Source organism: Eptatretus burgeri, chromosome 3, assembly GCF_056783735.1.
Source record: "Eptatretus burgeri isolate ZD-2024b chromosome 3, Ebu_testis_v1, whole genome shotgun sequence".
Classification (NCBI taxonomy): domain Eukaryota; kingdom Metazoa; phylum Chordata; class Myxini; order Myxiniformes; family Myxinidae; genus Eptatretus; species Eptatretus burgeri.
In genome coordinates, this window is record NC_140963.1 from 74,818,120 (window position 1) to 74,828,119 (window position 10,000).

General features: G+C 40.6%; 1 protein-coding gene across 4 annotated transcripts in view; it reads right to left on the reverse strand.

Moving 5' to 3' along the window:
- Positions 1-10,000, reverse strand: part of LOC147030197 (leucine-rich repeat-containing protein 3-like) — a 95,755-nt gene that overhangs the window by 25,486 nt on the left and 60,269 nt on the right. Inside the window, exon 2 of one of the 4 annotated variants that reach the window (XM_085874007.1) lies at positions 4,257-4,460. The exons of the other annotated variants lie outside the window; for them this stretch is intronic. The gene's annotated coding sequence lies outside the window, so the exon portion shown is untranslated. The remainder of the gene's footprint in view (positions 1-4,256; positions 4,461-10,000) is intronic. 4 annotated transcript variants of the gene reach the window in all.

Here is a 10,000-nt window from a genome sequence, read left to right on the forward strand (position 1 = left end):
ATATAAATCAAACCCAATCGTGTTTATACACCACCCACCGTTTAATATTCACTCGATATAAATCAAACCCAATCGTGTTTACACACCGCCCACCGTTTAATATTCACTCGATATAAATCAAACCCAATCGTGTTTACACACCGCCCAGCGTTTAATATTCACAATTTTGAAATCAAACCCAATCGTGTTTATACACCGCCCAGCGTTTATTATCTTACTATATAAATGGCAGTCCTTCTGTCTGTCTGTTTTTTTGTAACGAATAAGCTCCTAGACCAGTGAACCGATCTTGATGAAACTTTACACATATATAGAACTAACATTCAACTCCAGGATGCGCTAAGTGGCTCTCCATAAAAATGAAAAAAAATTATATCAAAAAAAAAATATATAAATAAAATAAATAAAATTTCCATTAGAAAAAAAAAATTGCTTTCGAATAGTGTGCCGGCATATTAATCATAACAAAAGGCTTCATGGTTAAAAACGCTAGGGTTTTTTGAAATACAAAATGTTCGTATTCGTTGACTTTTTAAACATACACATTCTCCTCCTGTTATTTGAATTCTCGAACTGCACGCGCACGGCAACAGCTAACTGCTGATAGATCTGCTCATGAAAGAGCCAGGCAAGCGGAGTCAGCTGCAGAGAGAGAGAGAGAGAGAGAGAGAGAGAGAGAGAGAGAGAGAGAGAGAGAGAGAGAGAGAGAGAGAGAGAGAGAGAGAGAGAGAGAGAGAGAGAGAGAGAGAGAGAGAGAGAGAGAGAGAGAGTCGTATTACTGCTGATATATCTGCTCATGAATGAGACAGGCAAGCAGAGTTGGCTGCAGAGAGAGAGCGTTGCCTAACTGCAAATAGAGCGTCACACCGACGGGCGAGAGAAGCACAAAACTCACGTTCCAGCTTTCTAGGTCCGGGTTTTAGCAGGACATCAAGGACAGTTGCCACTGCTGCTACAAACATTGAGTGGCTCAAGGCCGCCTTCAACTATGACCTATCTGAGGATTACGGCAGCATAAAGCCTTCCTTCCATAAATCTGAGGAATAAAAGAAGCCTTCCTAATTTTGTCCATACAACTAATGCCTCAGTCTAACTAGCATGAGGAAAATAGGGCAAATTTCCCAGGTATTACCGGGTACTTCAGCTAGTTCACAATATAGAAATCAAACCCAATCGTGTTTACACACCGCCCAGCGTTTAATAATCACTCGATATAAATCAAACCCAATCGTGTTAATACACCGCGTTTATAAAAAATAGGTATTTTTGGGGGAAGCGTCCATTCATTGCGGATTTTCACTTCTCGCGCGGGGGGGGGGGGTGGGGGGGGAGGGGGTTTGGAACGTAACCCCCGCGATAAACGGGGGATGACTGTACATATATATATATATATATATATATATATATATATATATATATATATATATATATATATATATATATATATATATACACACATGTATATATTGTTGCGGATTTCAGAATCCGGTCTGATGAATGCATACAGAATGCATATATGAATGCAGAATCCGGTCTGATGAAGGCAAAAGAAAGCGGGGCGAAAGAAAGCCAGGGAGGGAGGAGAGAACGAGAAGTAAGCTTGAGAAGCAAGCAAGAAGCGGGTGTCTGACCAGCGCCAACTACGAAAAAATTCGTCCTTCCCAGTGCTTGGGCAAGCGAGCATTTGGTGTGCGTGTGGGTGTCTGACCAGCATCAACAACGAGACAATTCGTCCTTCCCAGTGATTCAGCAAGCGAGCGTGTGGTGCGCATGTGGGTGTCCAACCAGCGCCAACAACGAGACAATTCGTCCTTCCCAGTGATTCAGCAAGCGAGCGTGTGGTGCGCATGTGGGTGTCTAACCAGCGCCAACAACGAGACAATTCGTCCTTCCCAGTGATTCAGCAAGCGAGCGTGTGGTGCGCGTGTGGGTGTCTAACCAGCGCCAACAACGAGACAATTCGTCCTTCCCAGTGCTTGGGCAAGCGAGCGTGTGGGTGTGAGCAGCGCCGCCAACAAGTGAGGCACGGGTTGGTCACCAACAACACCAGGGTCTAAACCCACAACGGATGATCCCGGTGCCCTCTTTATACATTGACTGGCATTCTGGTGAGGAAGACGATTCTTCCACCCCTTCCCCCTGAATGATCTGCTGGGTAGCCATGTCTGTGTTTAGCTGCAAGTAAGTCGAACCCCCGATAAGCATCTGCTCTTTGTCTCTTTCCTGGCATTGTGATTGATTTTGCTTTGAAATTCATTCTTTATTTACCTCAGCAAATAAAAAGTTTTCTTTATTTATTTATTTTATTATTAATAAATTATTTGTCGATTTCCAACCTGTCCGTGTTTGTCCTTTCCTCCCATTGATCTAGCATTGTCCGAACCGAGATAGACTGGGAGGTAATTACCACAGATTCGACCAAAAATCATCGGCACGCACCAGCGATTAAAACGCCTGGCCGCCCTAATTAAAATCTAATCAGATAATATTTGTGCTTTGCCGAGGGCGTGCTCCCCGCTCAGGTAACCATGTGACCTCGAGTTAAATGGAATAATTACACAGTGGACACTGGAACTCGTGGTTGATTGGGTGGCGTTCGTGGTTCTCAAACAACCCACCATACCACAACGTTAATTGTGAGCAGTGGCCCCAAGTCCGGCTCTTCCAAGGACAAAAGGGATTAATCCCCCTGAGTGAGAAGCTGGTGTCTCGGTACCCATGGCTGCAACAATATGTACATATGTGTGTGTGTGTATATATATATATATATATATATATATATATATATATATATATATATATATATATATATATATATATATATATATATATATATATATATATATATATATATATATATATATATATTAGTCCGAGCGAGCAGATCGTTGAAAATTGTATCATATGCATTCGATGATATACCTACAGCATTTACAAAACCAATGTACCCAGTGATTCAAAACTGTGATGAACAGGCATTTGATAATACTAGCGTGTGCCCGTACGTGCAAAAAATTAAAAATAAAAATATAAAAAACTTTCAAACCGCGTGCCAGAAACAACAACCACACAGGTCGTTCCTTCGCTCTCACGTGCCCGTACGTGCAAAAAAATAATAATAATTAAAAAAAAAACTTTAAAACTTCGTGCCAGAAACAACAACCACATAGGCCGTTCCTTTGCTCTTGCGTGCCAGTACGTGCGTAGCCGTACGTTCAAAAAAAACAAAAAAAAAAACTTTCAAACCGCGTGCCAGAAACAACAAACACACAGGCCATTCCTTCACTCTCGCGTGCCCGTACGTGCGCGGCCATACATGCAAAAAAAACAAACAAACTCAAACCGCTTTCCTTCGCTCTCGCATGCTCGTACGTGCGTGGCCGTACGTGCAAAAAATACAAAAAATAAAACAACTTTCAAACAACCACACAGGCCATTCCTTCGCTCTCGTAAACGACGACTGGATTGGGGCATTGTGTTCATCTATAAATGTGCACAAGAAATCAAGAAATTATTAGAATACAGTAAGTTATCACTATCCGGAAGTCCGTACGTTGTAACCCGTAATGGGGAACGTGCTCTAACTTTGCCATAACTTGGGAACCACTTGTCCCATTAATTTCAAACCTTTTGAAAGACAAAACAAACAGAGATTGCTGGAATTATAGATAGAGATAGATAGAAGATAAATACTGTGGGTGCAAAACGCCAAGCAACGTGTCCTGTCATTGGTAACTAAGGCGCCCTTTCCCCATCAGCCACGCCTACGCAGCAACGTGTCCTGTCATTGGTTTGGAAAATAAATGGCCATAACTTGGGAACCACTGGTCCGATTAATATCAAACCTTGAAAAGGCACATACTCAGGTCCCCAGCAACATACCTGGCAAGTTTCAATTAGATCGGACCAGTGGTTGTCGAGAAACAGCGGTCACACACACGCACACACACGCGCGCACACACACACACACACACACACACACACACACACACACACACACACACACACACACACACACACACACACACCCACACACACACACACACACACACACACACACACACACACACACACACACACACACACACACACACACACACACACAGCTGGAATTATAGATAGATGAGTGAAGAAAGTAGAAAAAACAAAACAAAAAAACTTTAACATGAAGAAATTGTTGCGGCCTGTTCCAAGTCAAGGCATGGGTGAGCAGGCTAAAAATAAAACATGGCGCCTTCACACCTCAGCGAGGTTACCTGGGATATTCCTCAAGACCCCATGGAGAGTGGTGACGCAGGATGGATCTGATCAGGGACGTAATTAAATAAGGCTGTTGATTATCTTCAAAATGTGTTTTTTCATTAAACCATACACACAATTTTCACACATGCACTTCCTTGGAGTTTTCTTCGTCTGCATGCAAAGTTTCAGGATGTTAGGTTTCATATGGCTTTGGAGTTCTGGAGGAGGAGACACGCGTGACGCGCACACACACACACACACACACACACACACACACACACACACACACACACACACACACACACACACACACCTATGAGTCCAACAGAGCCCTGTTCATCATCGCTCCGAATCGCTGGGTACATCACTTTTATAAGTGCCTTAGGTTTCAGATTAGGAGCTTGGAGCTATATCATGCATTATATATGATACAATTTTCCACGATCTACTCTCACCGACTAATGTAAGTATTTCATCGAAATATTTTTTCGGCTTTGAGGATAGGATATTGTCCGAACTAAGTAAGTGTGGAAATCTGGAGTGAAATCTGATAATTTAAAAAGACCAGATAAGAGAGTTGGTGTCAAAGCCACCCAATGCTCGCCTGTTTATACATTTATCGTTTTTAAAAGACGTCTAATAATATTTTTTATAAAGCATTGTAGTGGTCTGATCTAAATAATTTTAAAGCAATATATGTATTTGTATATTGCAATCAGTAAAAAATAGTGTGGCAGATAAAAACATTAGAAAGGAAAAAAACTTTAACGTTGATGTGCTACAAAAAAGTTAAGTTCAAAACAGGTCAAAATTTTTTTTAAAACTGAAATTATTTTTTAATTTCAACTTCACTACATCAATAGTATACCCCAAAGGAACCTCCCTGCCAAATATCAGCATCCTAGCACACATATTAAATGAATGGCAAGCTTCTAAATAACTTGCAGCAAAAACTTTAACATTGTCACGCTCACGTTCATGCCGGGGGTGTCGCTATAGCGCTCTATTCTTCGAACAGCCGAGCTAAAAACGAGTCTTATAACTAATCCTACACACCCATTTATTTTAAGCAAGCAAGGCCATGGTTCGTTCGTTCTCTCTCTCTCTCTCTCTCTCTCTCTCTCTCTCTCTCTCTCTCTCTCTCTCTCTCTCTCTCTCTCTCTCTCTCTCTCTCTCTCTCTCTCTCTCTATATATATATATATATATATATATATATATATATATATATATATATATATAGTTATAGTGTTTCGATCTCCGTCGACCTGAGCGAGTGGTTCTTGCTCCGTCGTCCTGAGCAAGTTGTGACATAACCCCATTTCTGAGCCGTTTGCCACATTTACGTGTTTTCTAAATTACCGAGCCAAATCTTTTCCCACCCGTCAGACATAGCTGTTTATAACAATTAATGTTTGTAAACATATCCCTGAAACATCTCGATATATGTAACGTTTTTTTCTCGGTGAAAGCTACTCAGGGTTTTTGGGTTGTATACAGTACACACTGAAGTCGGTATACACACTGACTCCAACCTGCCAATTCCTGAAAAATTGCCGATATCCTCCTTGCTTTACCCCCTCCCAATATAGTGCAGCATCCTCCTCCCACAGCAATCTCTCTCTACCTCTCTCTCTACCTCTCTCTCTCTACCTCTCTCTCTACCTCTCTCTCTCCCCACCGCTCTCCCTCTCCCCTCTCTTCCCCCTCCCTCAGTATTTCCATCAGCGAAGTGACGGTGGTGTTTGCCAGTTTATACTGAAGATCCATTTCCGGGAAACATAAATGGCACATTTCCGGTTTCCTTCATGAATGAAAAAAAATACATATTTATACCCATTATTTCTAATTATTTCACACAACGTCCAATGTTACGGGAGCCTGTTTGCACAAAAGCCAACCAAACTTCATCAAGATTTTTCAATGATGTCTAAAAGCCTTCTCACATGACCTAATCAAACTCTTAGCACAATAACCCCTCTCCAATATAATGGAATACATCTTCTTCGCACAAGCCACAAAATCATCCTTAACGGAACAAATTCTAGCAAACGCAATAAGCTGAGATGAAAACACATTCTAGCCTATCTTAACTGGTACATTACTCGACGGAAAAGTATACAAGACAACAGGAAGACTAAAATAGTCAACTTTATGATACATGTTTGTATTAAAACAATTATTACCAACTCTAACTAACACATCCAGATATGCCACCACACTATAATCTTTACTACTCTGATCATCTATTAGGCTTTCTGGATAAATCCCATGAATGAGCCTATCAAAGAACTTATACGTAATCACACAAATATCATCATTATAACGACATGAAGAAGATAACATTTTAGCTCAGCCTTACTTCTTCTCCTTCATCAACTTCTGAACAAATGAAAACTCACAATAAACAAGGAAAATGTCCACTAATGGGGGGGGGGGGGCTACAGTTCCCTCCCATTGGAATGCCTTTATTTGTTGAAATATTTTCCCACCAATAGATACAAAAGTGTTTAACAACATAAAATTAACAGCATCTTTAAATTTTTCTGGTCAGAACAATTAAAACCCATATATTTTTTTCTGAGAATAGAATAACTTGTTAAATCTGCTGCATAAAAATTATTATCAGAGATAAAAACTGTATCAATAACACTAAAGTATGCATCCTTAACCAGTGCTAAATCCAAATTTGTATATAAAGTAGAAAAAAGAAAAACATCAATGGTTTTAACATTGAAGGATCCAATCCTATCTAAAAATGATATATGGTGGAACTAATACTCCAGAAAGTGATAATACCCAAATTCTTACTAATTTCGAAACAATATTTTCTGATTGCTCCTTCACTACTGGTAAACCTGAGTTGACCATAACTGACGATTGTTTAAAAGTGCATTTCCCAGCTCCTGCTATAAACCTAAACTTATATTGTTTTTTGTGAAGCTTAGGGATGCATAAAAAACGGGGAATACATAAATTTACCTCTTCACATTTAAATTTAAAATTATTACTCAAAACTTCCTAATGCTCATCTATAATGTCTTTGAGGGGCTTTTGACAGAGAACATATGTGCTATTTCCTATACTCGTAAAGGTGACCACATCAATACCTCACTCCTTTAATAAAACCACCATGTAAACTTTTAACAAACTACCACAAAATTAACTGCCTCATCTGCCAGAGCTATAACATACTGATTATGCAGATCCTGAATATCCTTATGAACATTAAGCTTACTCAAAAATGGGCTTGACCTATCCTGGGAAAACAAGCCTTGCCTACCAAAAAACTCGATTCTGTTATCCACAATTTCCACAACCTCATCATACCATGTACCACAATTATTTGTAGATAGCCTAAGCTTTTTACACATTTTACGAACAAATTCAGAAACAGAATCAACAAGAGAAAATCGAATACAACTCTATGGCAAAATATGCCTGGTGTTGGCTTAATGGTTATGCTGGTGGGCTTGGGATCCATGGATCTTGAGTTCAAGTCGCACTCAGCTGTTGAATTAATAGCAGGTGGAGTTGACTCTGCCCGTCATCCTTCTGAGGTCGGCAAAATGAGTGCCACCTTGCTGGTATCGTGTGTCGGAGTTTGCGACCCGTCCATGATTGTGCCCAATAGCCAAGTAGACTGCTTAGATAGCACCAACACTCTTCACAGAGTAGGGTCCCAATGGATGAATGGATGGCCGAATCACTGATTTTCCATTGGCGTGTGTTCTTCAAGCATCTTTGGCAATATTGTGTTTCGATACCGGAGGTAGGAAAGCTGAGAGGTGCACATGTTCGGTCTAAGCTGTCTCGCCTGGGTTCAAACCCTGACCCAGCTATAAACTGTCATTATCTTGTTTCACAGGAAGGGTGAATCATCAATATGTGTGCTATTAAACAATGTCAAACCTGCTGGAATCCTCCTCCCCCCCCCACTATCCTCCCCTTTCCTCCCCTCCCCTCTCCTCCACTTCCCATTTCTCTCCCTTCTCCCTCTGTCTCTCCACCCCCACCCTCTCTCTGTTTCCGAATGTATCTGGACAGTAGTTATGCCTGGATGGTGGTTATCTCCACATGTATTTGGATGGTGGTTATCTCCACATGTATTTGGATGGGAGTTATCTCCTCATATATTTGAATGGTGGTTATCTCCGCATGTATCCAGAAAGTGGTAATGTCTGGGCGGTGGTCATCTCCATATGTGTCTGGACAGTAGTTATTTCTGTATGAACCCTCCCCTCACACACCTTACCTTGCCCTCCCCTCATACTACCTTCTCTTCCCCCACCCCTCCTCGCTTCCCTCTCCTTCCTCCTTCCTTGCTCCTCCTCCCCTCTTTTTCCCCCCTCATTTTTTCTCACCCCCTCCACTTATTGTACCTGTCGTCCTGATGGTGAGACTGTGGTAATGTCCAGACAGACCCTCCCCTGACACTGCCATACCTTGCCCTTCCCTCATGCTGCCTTCCCTTGCCCATCCCATGCCATACCTGCACGCTGCCTTCCCATGCCCTCCATTTACGCTGCTTTCTCTTGCCCTTCCATCACGCTGCCTTTACTTCCCCCACCCCTCTTTACTCCCCCCTCCTTCTTCACTCCCCACCCGTCCTTGCTCCCCTCGCCTTCCTCGCTCCTTCCCCCCTCTTTTTCTCCCCCCCCCCTGAGTGTACCTGTCATCCGGATGGTGAGACTGCGGTTATGTTCAGATGAACCCTCCCCTTACACTGCCTTACCTTGTACTTCCCTCATGCTTCCTTCCATTGCCCTTCCCATGCCCTCCCTTCACGCTGTCTTCCCTTCCCCCACCCCTCCTCACTCCCTCACTCCTCTTCGGTCTCCCTCCCTCCTCTTTCTCCCTCGTCCTCTCCCTCATCTCTCTCCCCTCTCCCTCCCTCCTCTTTCTCCCTCATTACTCTCCCCTCTCCCTCCCCTCCTTCTTACTCCCTGCCCCCCCCCACACTTAATATACCTGTCAGCAAAGTGACAGTATAAATGTATATGTATGCATATATATGAACGTATATATATATATATATATATATATATATATATATATATATATATATATATATATATATATATATATATATATATGTGTGTATATATGTATATGTATGTGTGTATATATATATATATATATATATATATATATATATATATATAAATATAAATATATATATATATAAATATATATATATATATAAATATATATATATATATAAATATATATATATATAAATATATATATATATATATATATATATATATATATATATATAAATATATATATATATATATATATAAATATATATATATATATATAAATATATATATATATATATATATATATATATATATAAATATATATATATATATATATATATATATATATATATATATATATATATATATATTTCAATATATAATTCCAGCAATCTCTGTGTGTCTGTCTGTCTGTCTGCAACCGCTGTTTCTCGACGACTGCCAGTCCGATCTCATTGAAACTTGCCAGGAATATTGCCGGGGACCCGCGGATGTGCCTTTTCGAGGTTTGATATCGATCAGATGAGTAGTTCCCAAGTTACGGCCATTTATCTGTCGACCAATGACAAGACACGGTGCTATGACATCACGAATGTCACAATTAATGTTTATTTTTTATTTTTTTTATTTTGCACGATCGACGGTCCGATCTGATTGAAACTTGCCAGGAATATTTCTGGGGCCCCGCGGATGTGCTTTTCAAGGTTTGATATTA